Source organism: Saccoglossus kowalevskii, chromosome 5 (genome assembly GCF_978046115.1).
Source record: "Saccoglossus kowalevskii chromosome 5, keSacKowa6.1, whole genome shotgun sequence".
Taxonomy (NCBI): domain Eukaryota; kingdom Metazoa; phylum Hemichordata; class Enteropneusta; family Harrimaniidae; genus Saccoglossus; species Saccoglossus kowalevskii.
The window spans coordinates 17,357,349-17,373,836 of record NC_140645.1 but is presented as its reverse complement, the minus strand read 5'-3'; the positions used below and the strand labels follow the sequence as shown (position 1 = coordinate 17,373,836).

Sequence of the window (16,488 nt, the reverse complement as noted above, 5' to 3'; positions counted from 1 at the left end):
GACAAATATGAGTACGCTAAATGTAAAACCCAATTTTGTTACTTTACGAATGTAAAAACTGATTGAGAAATCACATATCACGAAAAGCTGACACAATAATAACGTTGATATGTTATAACGTATTATTATACATCTGTCACCGTAACGCCATAAGCTACAGCGTGCCGTAATTGTGCGGTATTATACGGGGTAATTTCATCCTACCATATTAGGAAATGCGAATTACAAATGTGGAATGATTACACACGTAAGCGTGCTCTAATTATAAAAATAAACATGGCTGCCACCAGAGCTTGACCGGACCGGGCTCCACAAAAATGGCGTTGTGGTGACAGATGTATAATAATCAATATAATATAATATAAGATACTATAGAAGTTTGCGCTGTTAAATAATCAACCAGCGAGTTCGCTTTAGTCGATCTGTGCCACGTACTGTCCAGTCATTTGACGACAGCTTGGTTGTGTGTGTGTGGGGATACACAAGCAGAACACAAGTGCGCGACGTATCAGATATTATAGCAATGATTAAACTTACCTGCAACGTGATATTTCAACCAAATTAACGGAACCCTTTTAGTGTTATTTACAGTTGACTAAATATACCGACATATAAGAGCGAAGTGATGTTTAGACACTGTAGATAAGATGAGACATTATCCACGAGGTACATGTGCCGTGCGAGTCGATAGTATTTGAGGAAGTTCAAAATATCAATGGTTGAACGATTATATTATGCGTGGTTTAAGTGTGAATAAAGTTCATCGAGTTCAACAAGCTATATATATATATATATATCTCGAAACCGGAGTTACTCAGTTAACTCATACTTGGTTAGAATAGCTTTTTAGTGCTTAAGATAAATTCTATGAAAATGTATGTATGAAGTATAATCACCAACTACAACAAACTTATAACTAATTACACGATGGTTCAATAATGGAGGTACCCATAGACATTTATTTACCTACAAGATTAAATATTAACAACACCTAAGTCAACGTCTTCAGAAAAAAAGATAAATATACAACCCACGCGTACGTAGGCGCTGCACTAGCAAAAATATCAAAATATAGAACTGCCTTAGTAATCATATGTTAAACTGTAGGAACACGGAATATTTCTTGTTTTTGTGACAATTCCCAGAAGTATGGGTCGACAGTAATCACATGGTAGTGTAGGCCAACACTAATTGCAGAAATGAAAAGACAGTGCTATGGTGACGTGTTTTGACTCGAACTCATACATGTCTTGATTTCTCGACTTGCTTAGACTCGATTGCGTACAAATCCTGATGCGTTTTGAAAACTTTGAAAAAAGAATGTAGGACGTTTTGACACGTCTCCAACTGCCCAATACGCCATGTGACCACATAGAACATGTGACCTGCATTTATTTGTTTAGTGCTTGTACCACGTACCACTCTCTTCCGTGCATTCTTGTCGTTTATAAAACTAAAGAACAGACTATGTCAAATTATATATGAACTCACCCATCCGGGCTCAATATCGAATGTTCGCATTATATTCTATAAATTTTTATGATGCATGGTTGTTACTAGATGCGTAGCCGCCGTTCTGTATCTAATTAAAGTTAGTGTCATAACATCCAAAATGATTTCTTCCGGCGATAACAAACGACATAGCGTTGCTGTACTGCCGCTTATAATGCGATGTTAACAACTTATCCGACTAACTCAAAAACTATTTAAGTAGAACAATGTAAGTGTGTACACTTAGAAAATAAGCTCATGTAATGTAGACGTCTTTTAGTCATTGCGCCACCTAGCGGCGACTTTTGATATTTTTTGTTGTTTTCTATATAACCATAGTTTTGGTCCTTTGAAGTATTATTTAGTTAATTATTAAAACTTTTGTAATTTTATTGAGTAAAAATATTGAATATTGCGAAATTCGACATAAAAAACGAGACCCGAATCACGTGATCGGTCGCGAAAACACCAGAAGACCGACACTCGTGCAGTAGTGTGACAATCGTAAGCAAGTCAAGACGTACACAATCGTCTTTCTGTAAAATATCGGCAACGGAACAGAAAATCTGTAAGATGTGCACTCAATGAACACTACAGTGACTGTGATACAGTTTGACCACGAACAAATCGACTTCGAAAAGTGTCTGAAATCTAGCTTTCTCTAAATTTTTAAACCACATGAAATTGCCGTGTTTTGCGAGATGATGTCAAGTCCCGCGAGATTCAATATGGCGGCTTATACAAGTAATTGAAACTTCATAGACGACAATGTTAACATATGACGAGATTGCTTTTTGAAAATGATAAACAAATTTTAAAACGTGGCTCAAAAATGGGAAATCAACATGCCAGTAATCAACCACATTAAAAAATTAACATGTTGGCCAGCTCAAACTCTTTTCAAATCTTAGGTGTTATTCTGAGTGTGTATGTTTCTGCAACTCATTGTATGGTTGTAGGGCGCCACCAAGTGTTAGATTTTGATAAATAACTCGCAGGCTATAATTTTGTTTTGCATATGAAATTACTCGTCTAATGATATTCCATCATATACAAGATCAGCAAGTACTTCATAAACATAGTCATTCCAACACCATACTATGTACTGCCAAACACTCCCCCACTAGGAGAAATGTCGTCCTAACATTACACCACCAAATTACAAAATGACAACAAATGTCCAAAATAAGTGCTGTTTTACTCTTTGGTAACACTATCTATTATATCACTACTACAATATAGCACTACCCAGAACAGTTTCAGAATCCTGATTCCTCACTGCATAAGAAAGTCTGCTTTCGCCATCCAATCAGACGTTGCAGTCACCATTTGTTGAGAATTGGTCAGTCGGTCAGGAGGATAAATCGTTCTTATTGATCAATTGAGTGTCAGACACCTATGTATCCAATACATCAGATTCTCTGGCCTCATCAGGATTACACTGCACTCCAGGGTTGAAGTCTCTGATTGAGTTTCCATGCTAGTTTGTAATGCTGGCTCTGTGACAACCAATTCACTATCATTTTCCTTCTGTTCAACAACTACTTCTATACCCAAATACAGGTCAATCTGTTGTCTAGGGTGTCTCCCGAACATCAAGAAATATAGAGAGTAGCCAGTAGTGACGAGCTGGGTGCAATTATAGGCATGAACAAGCGGCGCGACATATGATTTCAAATCCTTTTCTGATAATCACTGAGGGTAACTAGCATTCCTAAAAATGTGCGATTAGATTTCTCCACCTGTTCGTTTCTTTGTGGCTGATATGGAGTTGTTCTGGTATTCTGTATGCCAGAAATCTTGCAGAGCTCACAAATCACCTCACTCTCAAAATTTCTGCCCTGGTCCGAGGGTAAGCGTTGGGGAAAAGCATGAGGGGTGATGAAGTTTTCCAACTCTTGTGCTCTTCAGGAGTCAAATAGTTCATTCACACGAGCTACATGGGTTGAGAACGGTGGATACTAACCATTGGCGCTATTGTTGGCTATTAATATAGCTTGGACGATTTCTGATCGTCTCATCCAGATCATGCGTCATGTGTGGCCAATAAAACCTAGAAAGTAGAAGATCTAAATCTATGTTATCATGAAGTCCCTCCATGGCTACTTGACGGTTTTCTGGTGGGAGGATTAACTGTTTTTTATCCGTTACTATCAGTACGTTGACAATATCATAGACCATCTCTAAACTAGAAGTGGTCCTATTCCTTCAGCATTAACTGCACATCTGCACTCTCAATAATTCTGTCTGCAAAGTTAAAGCACCTGTTCTGTCTGAGATAGTGGATGACTCTCGCTATTGTAGGCTCTTTCTGTTTTTGATTTTGCCACTCTTTCATGGTGATAGATGGTAAGAGTCTTGTGCCTTGAGGTGGATTCTCAACTGTTTTGTACACTCCATCAGGATCTTTGCATACTTACTCAACTAGTGGTAGTGATTCGTTTAGAGCTTGTCTATAGTTGACGCTACAATATGGTATTGGCAAATCGCTTTTATGACATCTTGTAAGACTTTTTGACTGACCGCTCTGTGTTGGTCACAAGGATGAGGTCGTCGGGAATACCCATCTACATCACTACATCTTCCCGGTCTATACTAGAATGTAAAATTGTATGTTGACACTGCTGACATCACATAGGTTAATAGATTGTTATCCATAACCACCTTAAACTGGTTACCATAGAGATAATCATGAAACCTGTCTGTAATTACTTCTGTAAATTCTGCTGGGATAAGCAAAGACTCCCTTCTTTCTTTCTTGTTCTTGGTATAACACCCCACCCAGTCCTGTGTAACTGGCATCTGTGTGGACCTCGAACAGCAAATCACAGTCAGCGAATGCCAAGATTGGTGGTGATGTCAAACAATCTATTAGCATGTCAAATGCGTGTTTTCATACCTGCGTCAATTAGAATTCCTGGGGATGTATGTCTACACTTTTTTGTCTTTTGTCTGCATTTAATATTTCTACAATGTTGTTCTCCCGTGAGAGCATGACAAACCCTCTACAAAGTGCCTATTATATCAACTTTTCTAAACTAATATCAATCCCAAGGTAATGGACCTGATTCGACAATCAAGCATATGCTCTTTATGTAGTCACCTATGGGCCAGCATCAACTAGACTGGTACATGATACACCATTGACAAAGGCAGTCTCTTTATTTGGATTACCAACAATCTTTCTCAGAAAAGATTTATCGTTACCAAGCAGAATAGATTTAGTCTCTGTATTCCTGATACCCTGTAAATTACTTGTTGACTTAAACTTCTAACTTTGTTGCTCTGTGGTTGGGTTTCTACAGCCAGTAGCTACTACATGCTTTCCTTGACCACAGTTGCAGCATTTGATGAGCCCATGCGGCCTTTGCTGTACACCCTGCTCCCTTTTGTGTTCATGAATATTTTCTGCACTATGTCCCTGCCAAGGTTGAAGATTCTGCTTCCTTTCAGATTCTCTAGCTCTGTCTGGCTCCTGACTGCCACCGAACTCCAACCTAGCTAGTCTATCTTGTAAGGTCTTCATCGTAGCAACTAGTTCCTGGACCATTGTACTGTCCTCAGATATCATGGAAGTGGTAGTCTGGTGTGCTTGGCCCTGCTGTCTTCTATTAGCAATTGGTGTGCTAGGTTGCCCATGAACTTCTTGTTCAGCAACTTGACAATTCGTAACAATTCATTGAATCCCGTTGCTGCCTCATAACGATGTCTGGAGATGTTTTTAATTCTGTAATCTCGTATGCCTTTCCAAAAAAACTGTCCGTAGTACATCATCAATGGCCAATACAGCAATTCCACCTGGCTCATAAGCACTGTGGATGTCAGACCCAAGTCGACAACCATATGTAGCTATTATTTCTCCCTCCTCCTGCTTGCTATTGTAGAACCTCTGTAGAGCTCCAGTATCTACTACACCATATATACTTTCAAGCTTGTGTTCCATTGTTTACATGGTGCGGTCAGTTCCCATATGCATGATAACTTGTCCAGCCTCACCTCTCACTGATTTGCGAATAATAGGAGTGAGCAGTTCCTGGCTGTTTATGTATGCCTTATCTTTCAATAAACAATGTATCTCATGTTTCCATGACTCGAAGTTTGTGTCACCCTTCGCTTTAGGATCACAGAGAATAATAGAGGGTGAACCAACAATTGTCCCCTGTTGCCCAACGTGTAGACTTGGCTCAATATTACCATTACTTGATCTCATCACTTGAGGTGGCGGTGTGGGTGGGTTTCTGCCAGGATGTACATCAAAGTCTATTTTAGTATCACTAACAATAACCTTATGACCAACCATCTTCAGGAGTTGGATAATTTTTGCAATGTTCTCCTGTGACAAGAATGGTGTAACTTGGCCATCACCAGCAGATTCTGCCAATGCAAAATCACCAGATGCACCCACAGCACCACCACTAACTTTGTGTGCTGGTGAAAAGTGAGACCACATAGTAGCCGGACGCTTAGAAACAGACAACTTCCCATCACCAACCTCCTTGGCATGCAATGCCCTAATGGCACGGTTTGCAATTGCCTCATCCTGATACTGGCAAAACCCACAGCATGTATGTCTACTAGTCTCGTATTCAAAGGTTAATACAGACTCAACTTCACTAAACTCTGACAACATTTTCACCATCTGATGATGATCCAATGATGTAGGAATATGATCCACCATAACAGTAGAGGCCGCATCCTCAACGGTCATTGTTACTTGAGAAGCCATGATGCTAATAGTCACAATAGGAACCGTTTCCTATGTTGATAAAAAGTATACAGATGGTTAAACATAAGGCTTGTATGAACCTATAAATTACAGGCAGTATTCACAGTGCTCAAAAAATGAATAATTAATTATAATATAAAATCTTATACATGTACTGAAAAAAACAACACTAAGAGTCCTGACCAGATTTGCCAACAATAATGTGTACTACAAAATGTCTACTCTAAGAAAATACACTTGTAAAGGTACATAACATGTATCTAAGTGATACAAAATGTCTGCCGTCCCCACGATAGGCGCCATAATTATATAAGCTACACACACAGTAATGGTGGGATACAAAGTTAATTAAGTTGGTTGTACTTAAAGCATTTGTATCGAATGCACACATACATAGTCGTATAGTTTATATCAGTTTAGGAGAACCCATTCGTTCGTCACCCAACTTTGCTATACATGTATATAATACGGACATTAATGACAAAGTAGCTGAATCATACGTGACAAATATTCATGTTACCGACGATATGATAGAGGGCGTCAAGTTATTTTTGTCTTGGTGTTTTTTTTCTGTTTTGGTTTATTTTCATGTATGGATTCGCCCTTCTTTTGCATGAACTATACACTACAGATGTGTTTTATTTGTACTACAACAATATTGTCCAACAGTATAAGTACAAACAGTTTGTGGGTCATATCAAGGGCATTAGGTAAAAATGTTAGATCAGTGATACATTCTGCTTTAAGAGTTTTGTGGAATAAAATATATGTATGTGTACCAGTTGTATACCCTGGTTTTTGCTAGTAACTAGATATTAATGATATATAAATAATACAAATACACGTGAGATGGATACTGCGTCATTTTCTCTCTATTCTATTTCTTCACCGATTTTCTACATAGTAAGCAGATATCCTCGGGGGCGGACATCCGGGCAATATCTACCGCCTGGCAACCCTCGCGGTGAAATCAAAGACCAAAAACTCACAGAAAACGGTACTTTGTGATGATTGTTGAGACTCCTCTGAACAGGGTAACAAGATTAGCCCTACGTGTGTAACATATATAAATTTGGTTGTTCGGGATTGCTTCAAAGTTGAGTTTGTGTTGTTTTCTCGAATTTTCACCGGCTCGACCGGCGCTCCACAGCAGCGCGCACAGAGCCCATAGAAATGCACGTACAGTGGTGCGCGTCGTAGCAACGTGGAACGTCTTTTGACGTAGCTCCGCCCCCGAGGATATCATTAGCAGCGTACATAGAGTCGTAGGAAATATTTAACAGCGCCACCACCGATGAACAAAAAATCGTGCTTCACTATCACGTGCGCGTTTGTGTTTCGCTATAAATAAGTAATTTCGATAATCAACGGGATATCACACAGTGCTTTTTATTTTCAGACCACTGCGTACCATCACCGAACACTAAAATAACGATACTCTTATCATTTCATTTTAGTGTCAAATATTAGGTATTTTGTGCCGATTTGAAAGAAATCGTTACGAAATACAGAAATATTTGTTTTCATCTAATACTGAAAATAATTGAGTCTATTCGCTAAGTGTTCACACCCTGGCGTCGACGGTAAAAACATATTTTGTTCCGCAGTAAGATAGTTTTTTTTGAGTTAGCCGGGTCAGTTGTTAACATCGCATTATTGCTGTAGTAAAGCAACGGTGTGTCGCTTTTATAGCCGGTTAGATCATTTCATACGTCAGGTAGTGGCTGGATGCCATATCTATTAAGTAAGGTGTCTTATAACATCTATGGGTAGTGCTTATCCTCAATATGGCTACAACCAATTGAACTTAAACAATGTGGATCTTTTATTCAATCCTAATCTATATAACTCATCACATCAGTAACTCAACATAAAATTGGCAACGGCCCATTAGCCCATTAACTGTAAGAAACAAATACAGGATTTTTAATATAATGCCGTTGACGATTAACCAAATCAGACAACTTCACAATGTTGTCTCTAAATATATGGCAAATATGGAAAGCGGGGATGAAAACGTCCTACATTCAAACGTTTTTAGAAAATGTGCGTTCATGGCTTGTGCGCGCTAGACGTACGTAAATCGGAGTCTGAGCAAGGCGAAGAATCTATAAATGTATGATATCAAGTCAAAACACGTCACAATGGCATTGCGTGTAGTACTGTCCACAGTTCCTCTACAGGGACTGTGTACTGTCTTTTCATTTCGTGCTCTGCACTGTTTCTTATAATTTGTTTATCCTAAGACTGAAATATGCACGTTTTATTTATATTTCATCTCTAGTATTGTATTGACCAACGCACCAATTTATAATTACTAATTAAGATTAACTTTTTCTTCCTACACTACCGTGTGATTAGTGTTGTCCTGTACTTCCCGAGAAATTGTCAAAAAACAGGGAATACTCAGTGTTTAACATAATATATACTGAAGGTAGTATTGTATTTTGATATTTCCTCTAATGCCTGGCTAATATATTTATCTTAACCTTATCTTGACCTTTTTCTGAAGACGTTGGCTTAAGTGTCGCTAATATTTAATCTAGTAGGTAAATAAATGTACCTCCATGGATTGAACCATCGTGTAATCGTCTCGAACGGCTCTCGTACCGCGTGGATATTATCTCATCACACCTACAGTGCCTGTACCTGACCTTGTCCGTGTATAACTGTATATCTAGTAAACTGTAGAGACCATTAAAAAGGTTGCTGTTAATTTGGTTGAAATATCACGTTGTAGGTAAGTTTGGGTTTAATCATTGCCATAGTGTAATATAAAAGTCTGCGCTGTTGAATAATCAATCAGCAAGTTCGCTTTATTAGTCGATCTGTGCCACGTACTGTCCAGTAATCGAACAACAACTTAGTAGTGTGAGTGACGGCAAAACACGAACAGATTAATAAAAACCACTAATAATGATAATCAGACATAAAACTAACATCAATAAAACACAGATACGATAGTTAACGACTCATTTGTAAATTTGTATTTTTTGCAAAGAAGCAATGATCTTTCTTTTATAATTGTAATATTGTTCTTTAGTGCTATAGGTCGGTGATTGTACGGGTTTTTCGTGGATTTACAATTTTATATCTCGCGTTTAATATTGAATTCACAAATGCGAGGTTTAAAAGTGTAAACTTACTCGAACCAGTAGAATAATTACATGCTAACTGTACTTGTATAGTAACAGTGTTTACATCCATGTATTCAGGTATAGTTTTATATGTAAGTACGTCTCCGACCCTTGGGAGCCACACACATGATATAATATGTGTAAATGATGGTATTGACCAAGCACTTTAACGACAGCACTATGTATCCTGTTAACAGGGTGAATAATTACATTTATGGCGTTTCTGGAGGTCATACCACTGTGACTAAGGATATGTCCTACAGATATGCAAATACGTGCTACGAGAGATTTTTATATAGACGGGTTCATACACAGGTCCACTGGATACTGTCAACAAAATAATTAAACATTTAAAATAAACAAATATATGCAATGCATATCAGCCAAAATTATAGCTATGGCGACTATAAATAAAAGACACCGTTCACAAGGCACCGCAGATCATTGATATAGTGGGGGAAAATGTGTACGGGGAAGATAAATGTAGGGGCTCGGCACAGAAAAGATACATGTGGTTCATCAATATAGTCACCAAGACCGGAAGCAGGGGCCACAAAACCAGGCGGCACACACAGGCACTTTAACTCCACAATCTTTAATGCAATCTACTTCAGTAAAATAAACAAAGGTACAATAATTAGCATATGCATATAAATATGTGAGATAGGATATCCTTAAAATATATCAAAGAAAGAAAGAAAACCTAACTTAGCTAATTAGATTTCGAAATCAAATATGCAAATCAGTCCCTCAATGAATAATAAAATCAGCTAATTTGTTCCAACAAAGCCAATATCATCAACAATAAATTAACAATAACCACCAATCATTAAAAAAACACAGGTGTGATTAAGGAACGAACACATGAATGCAGCATCAGTTCAGCACCTGTGTTCACATCAGGTCACGGATCATTCACAGTCAGCTTCAGTGCACGGTTCCTGATATTTGATATAATATACCGTTGAGGGTGCTGCTCTGCGAAATCGGGCGTGCCCAGGGTGTGTCCACAAATTATCCAGACTGGACGTTGAGGGCGCTGCTCAGCAAGAGCGGTTGTGTCGGCAGGTTACCCAGGTTCATTGTTTAGGGCGCTGTTCAAAAACTTGTTTGAACTTGTTATCAAAAGTTCAATCGCAGGAATTCTGAAATAGTTCACTGTACAGTGGGACACAACTTGAGTACAGATCCCAACTTACATTACAAGTGTTGTTCAGCAGACAGTTTGAAAGTAGAAAGTTGAGAGGTAGAATTACTATACCCTATATCATCATAGTTAAATAAAATTCCCCGAACCCTATATGGAGCATCTTGAATTTTTAGGGTGAAAATGTTTTGGCGAAACTCTCCACTATCACTTTGAAGTATCTCATTATGACTATGTGTATGTGACAGTGCCCTCAGAGTTTAGAATCAGTTTGCCAACTGCCAATCATATTGCTTCTTTCGCCAAGCCATCAAAATTCTCGGGCGGAGCTAAAACATAAGACGCATCTTTTCGTGAAAGACGCGCACTACTCTACCATGTATTTCTATGGGCTCTGCGCGAGCTGCTGTAGAGCGCGGGTCGGTCGAAAAGCCGGTGTAAATAGCTAAAATCGAGAAAACAGTAATCCTAAACAACCAAATTTAAATATGTTGCATATGTAGGATAATCGTTTTACACTGATCAGGAGGGTGTCAACAACCATACCAACGTACCGTTTTCTGAGAGTTTCTGGCCTTTGTTTTCACAGTGATGGTTTTCAGGCGGTAAAAATGTCCGCCCTCGAAAATAATGTCGCTGCGCACAGTGGAAGCTGTGCTGGCTTGGATGCAGAGACAATTCAGCGACGGTATCTATACATCATGCAACTCACAGATATTCAGACCAAAGCTATTCAAGCTATACTGCCGAGTCTGATGTGTTCGTTTTTAGTCGCAATAGCAATGGTACATCATTATGCTTTACCGACCTTGCGACCATCGAGTGTGGTAATAGTGTTGTTACCACTGCTGAGTAGATTATATATATATATATATATAAGAGTAGGTGTTATACCACAAAGCTCATGTCACTGCACCATATGCAACAACCGAAGATGAACACATCAGAAATGCAAAGCTCCAAGCGCTTTGGCAGTCATTGTAACAAAGCTTTCTATTTGTCGGTAAACTTTCCATCGCGTAACCACGTGACATACACGATTATGAATGGAGTTACCGCACGGGGTTGTAGAACGTAACAACACTGTGCAAGCGGACGATGTATATGGAATGAAACACAGCTCTGCCAATAGTTTATAGCTTTTGAAATCTGGAAAATTGTGCGTGATTATCATTAGCGCAAAAAATTAAACCTAAGGAAACTTAGTTAACCTATTAATTTCTTGAATTTGTCGGAATTTTCCAATAATTCGGGACTGCTATAAGAACCATTTTATAACTAAATATTATTTATTTCGGAGATATGGCGTAACTCTTTTACCAGAGGAGCCAATGGTAAATGTCTCACAGATCGCTATTTTCATGGGTGTTTGTGAAAAGTGACCATACATTTTTTTCTGGATGTTGTGAGCAACAGCATAACATAAAACCGTATTGTAAAAGTCTAAGATCTGGCGCTAAGTTCTAATGGTAGCCATCTACGTTATAAATCCACACTGAATGTGGATCTCAATTATGAATGAATCGATATAATAATGTGGCACTAGTGCGTTAAGACATACACTATTCACTAACCAAATAGTTTACACTGATAGAAAAGTGACATTGGGAAAATGAACATCAAGAGGACCAAGACGTATAACGTGCTTACTTTAGTGTTACTCTGTGTGGCAGTTTATATATTGAAACATATATGGACTTCGTAAGTTTACTTTAACAGCTTCCTCAAATACGAGATGTTTATTTATTCTTAATAGTGTTGTATAAATAATTGTATTTGATTTTTTTAGTGAAAGTGGTATAATGAATTTGCAATATGAAACCTATTTACTGGTCTAACCATGAAATATCGATGGGGAATTTTAGTACAGTCTTCATGTACATGCTTTGAGTACACCTTCAACATAATTATGTTCATGTTATTAAGTATGTTATGCATTGTTTGTTCGAATGCTTAATAAAATATCACTTATATGGAGTTTATCGTTCTATTAAAATTGTTAAAATAACCATAACTTAAATCTAAATTTTACTTATCACACTGTTTACCGATGACGAATAAATTCTTTTTTGTTACGATTATTGCGCAGCTCCAGCGTAAGAAAAAAAAAGTCCAACCAAATATCAAAGAAAAATCTTTCTTGACTGTGGAGCTAATATGGCATCGTCAGTAATGCTCTTCAGAGAAATCTACCCTAACGAAAAGGAATATGAAATATATTCCTTCGAAATTGATGACAGATTACGGCCATACTTTGCTTCATATAAACATCAAAGTGGCATTGACGTTAATATTCTATTGGGTGTCGCTGCAAAAAATGGTAAGTGGTAGTGGCTGACTAACTGACTGACTGACTGACTGACTGACTGACTGACTGACTGACTGACTCAATCACTCAACTCAACTCAACTCAACTCAACTTACTCACTCATGCAGCTTGATGCTATATTTTTTTTACTAATTGCTATCAATACACAATTTGCAGGTGGATTCACTGTCTACTTGGAAGGAGCGTGGTATCCAGGGAAACTGAACAACGAAAGGGACATGCAATGGGGTGGTGGCACCTTGTTCGTAAATGATGAAGAAAAAAATGCAGAAGATGGAGGATATCGAAAACTATCCCATCGTGTGACTGTGCCTACTGTTGACCTATCTCAGTGGATTCAGAAGAACACAAGAAAAGAAGATTACGTAATTCTTAAATTGGATGTTGAAGGTGCAGACCACACGTTTGAGAGGATTGATATGTAAGTGCGAATTAATGCATATTAATCAAATGATCTAGTTATTTTGAACTGTTACATAGGACACCGATGACATAATTGTCCTAATTATATATCAACAATAAAACAGATATGTAAATATTTTAAATGATATTTAAATGATAATTGTCCAATGAAATACAAGGGTTTACGACAAAATAAATGTTGGAATATGAATGTCATTGACAAATGATGAATACATGACTGACAGCAACCCTTAACTGTAAGCCCTGAGGTCTGTACCCCAAGAAGGACCATAGTTCAATTTTCAATATTTAATACATTTTGGGTTGACGTATTTACTTGAATATATTTATCATATCAACTTTACAGTAGTAGGATGAGATATGAATATATGCCAAAGATTTTTTTTTCAAAATTGATATCCATACTAGCATTCATCTGAACAATCAACTGTTTTTGCACAGTGAAGTGTTTGGTGGGCCACGTTGTATTAATAGACCTTTGACCCTAACATCGAACCATGGCGTGGTCACAGGGATAACGTGTGCTAGATATTTATGCTGGGGGTTCTTTTGTACATAGATACCTTTATTTTTGCCTCTTTGGTCCTGAAACATGTTATTGGGTTAACATGAAGAATATATGTATAATGCTGTGAGACTGTAGCATTTTGTCTCCTGTGGTTGTACTGCGAAATACGTATATTGTGGCATTAATATCTAACTTATGGTCTTACGGGCAACAAGAACCAAAGCATAAATATAAAAACCCAAATTGTCATATACACTTGTTTGCACAAGGTCATAACATCTGTTTGTGCATTAGTACCTTTTATTATATAGGCCAGATCAGAATACACGGTATTTGGTGTGAAAAAATAAATACAGGGTGTCGCAATTTTAATCACTTCCATTTGTCTGAGTAATGAATATACACATTGAGTAATATTGAGCAATGATGTGACACTTTGCTTGAACCTCAATGTCGTTGTTTTTTCGGTATTCAATGATTGAAGGTAGCATGAGTTTCATCACTGTTATTCTAATTGCTGTTTGCCCTGTCACTCTAATTACTAGATTTTACGGAGAATACCACTCCTCACAGCCAACTGGATTCGACCTGGAAGCAAGAAAAAAATATTTAAACAATTAAAAAGATACAGGAGTAAAGCAAATTACATGGACTGGACAAGGAAAATCGTTTTCCGATTTTGATGATTTGTACAAGTTGCAGGTAATCACTATTGAATTATATACCATGTCCAAATTGGAATTAGTACACCTTCAAATGTTATGTTCCTAAATATTCAATGTATGTTGAACCAGAATTCTTACTTAATTGAGCTATTTATTTCGTTTTATGTCGTTTATTTTCAAAATTTTATTTTTCTCACACTCGCAGGTAGACATTATTTAGGTATCATTTCATAATTGACAATCTACCGATAAAACTGTTTCAAATAAAAACCACATCATTGTATATCTCTTTACATTTAATTCAGAAAGAAGACAATGTTCCTGGTGCAGTTGGTGAGATAAACAACAAATACACAAGTTACGGTGAATTGAAAAACACGATTGTCTCGATTGTTTTTGAGTTCGGTATGAATATAAAGGCAGCAAGTCTTCTTGTGGAAACATTGAAAGCTTATGCGAAAGACGTGCCACTGACTCTATTTGTATATGGCGACTTTGTTGAAGAGCACCCAGAGCTAATCAAGGAATGAGGCTTACATTACGAGATTGGTATTCGAGGAAGTAGTCCAATGCCAAACGGATTATGGGAATTGCAGAAAACAATCTCCTTCGCTTATCTATCGCGAGTGCCATGACGAGACTTATGGAACTCAAACTGGTAGCAAAATATGTTCTACCAACTGGATTTAGAGAAAACGTCATTTCCGTTACTAAAGACAGAAATCTTCGAATATTGAAAATTATTGTTTTCATATTTAATTACAGCTCGCATAAAATAATGAGCAATATCAACACACAATATTCAGTATTTCAGTTTCATGAATTTTTGGTTTGTATATACTGTTCATGATTATATTCAAAAATAATTAAAATTGATAATTGCAGTTACGTATGTTCTGATATAAAATATTTTGTGAATTTTAGGATTTGGGAACATACATAGTTATGGGTGTAATAATGTTGCTCGGTATCATGTACATATATGAACGAGAGTGTGCTCGGATATATTATAGTGAATTCATTTCTTACAATTGCAAGGTTGGCTTGAGTTAGGGGTATACTAATAGAAATATACAAACATATTTTTTATATATTTTTTTTACAGACACATTGTATACATAGTTTTCATGGAATAATTCATTTTATGACATTTTTTACAGAGATGTTGAAAAAATACCGAAGGCTTTGGCTGTTATCCACAATGCACTGGCTGATAAAGTAGGGATTTTGAGTTTACATTCTGATTTCCCGGACAGCTATATCGACTACCTATATGAAATACCAGATCACACGATAATCAGTTAACGGGGATGTCTTACAGATAATATTATAAATTCCTAAATGGAAATGTATAATACTTGCCCAATATGAAGTTATTTAGAACATAAGTGAAAACAAAACTGTAACTATAGAAATGATTTGAGTTAATTTAGGGTTGAGTGCTTATGCCCACATGTGTATACAATTTCTGATATTGTTGTTGTTGTTGTTGTTGTTTTTGTTGTTGTTGTATTACATATTTTTGGTGTAATATTGGAGGACATTTGTTGTGTCACTCTTTCATGTATTATAATGCTTGTTATTATAACAATGACATTTTTGCTTTTTTGCATGTTAACATGTAATTGTTTTTATTTCGATGGTGTGTCAGTGTTGTAATGCCGAATTGTATATGAAGTTGCAAAACGTTGAATGTACAGAAGTTAAATTGTACAAAAATACTGATTGTGCAATGGTTAAAGTGTCAGTGTATAATTTCCCATTGTTTTGACTGTAATTATTTAGCACCCTTAAAGATATATGCAATGTGTGCTCGATCATTTGTTTTAATTCTGATTGTCGTGCCTTTGGTCGGTCGGTTTGTTGGTTGGTTTATTGGCTGGTTGGTTGGAAGATCAGGATTTGATACGAGGACCTTCATCATTAGGTAAACATAATGTCTAAATCATTGGCGTTTCCTACTTGGAAAAGAGGGTATGCTTACCAGTGATAAACTACATGTGAGGGTTTAGAGCCTTTCTTTATTGAAGGTATGAAACTGTCCACTGGAACATATTTGCTC

At 37.2% G+C, this 16,488-nt stretch overlaps 1 pseudogene; it reads left to right on the top strand.

The window, feature by feature from the left end:
- Positions 1-11,112: 11,112 nt before the first annotated feature.
- LOC144356078 (uncharacterized) lies at positions 11,113-15,061 on the top strand (annotated as a pseudogene).
- Positions 15,062-16,488: the final 1,427 nt, after the last annotated feature.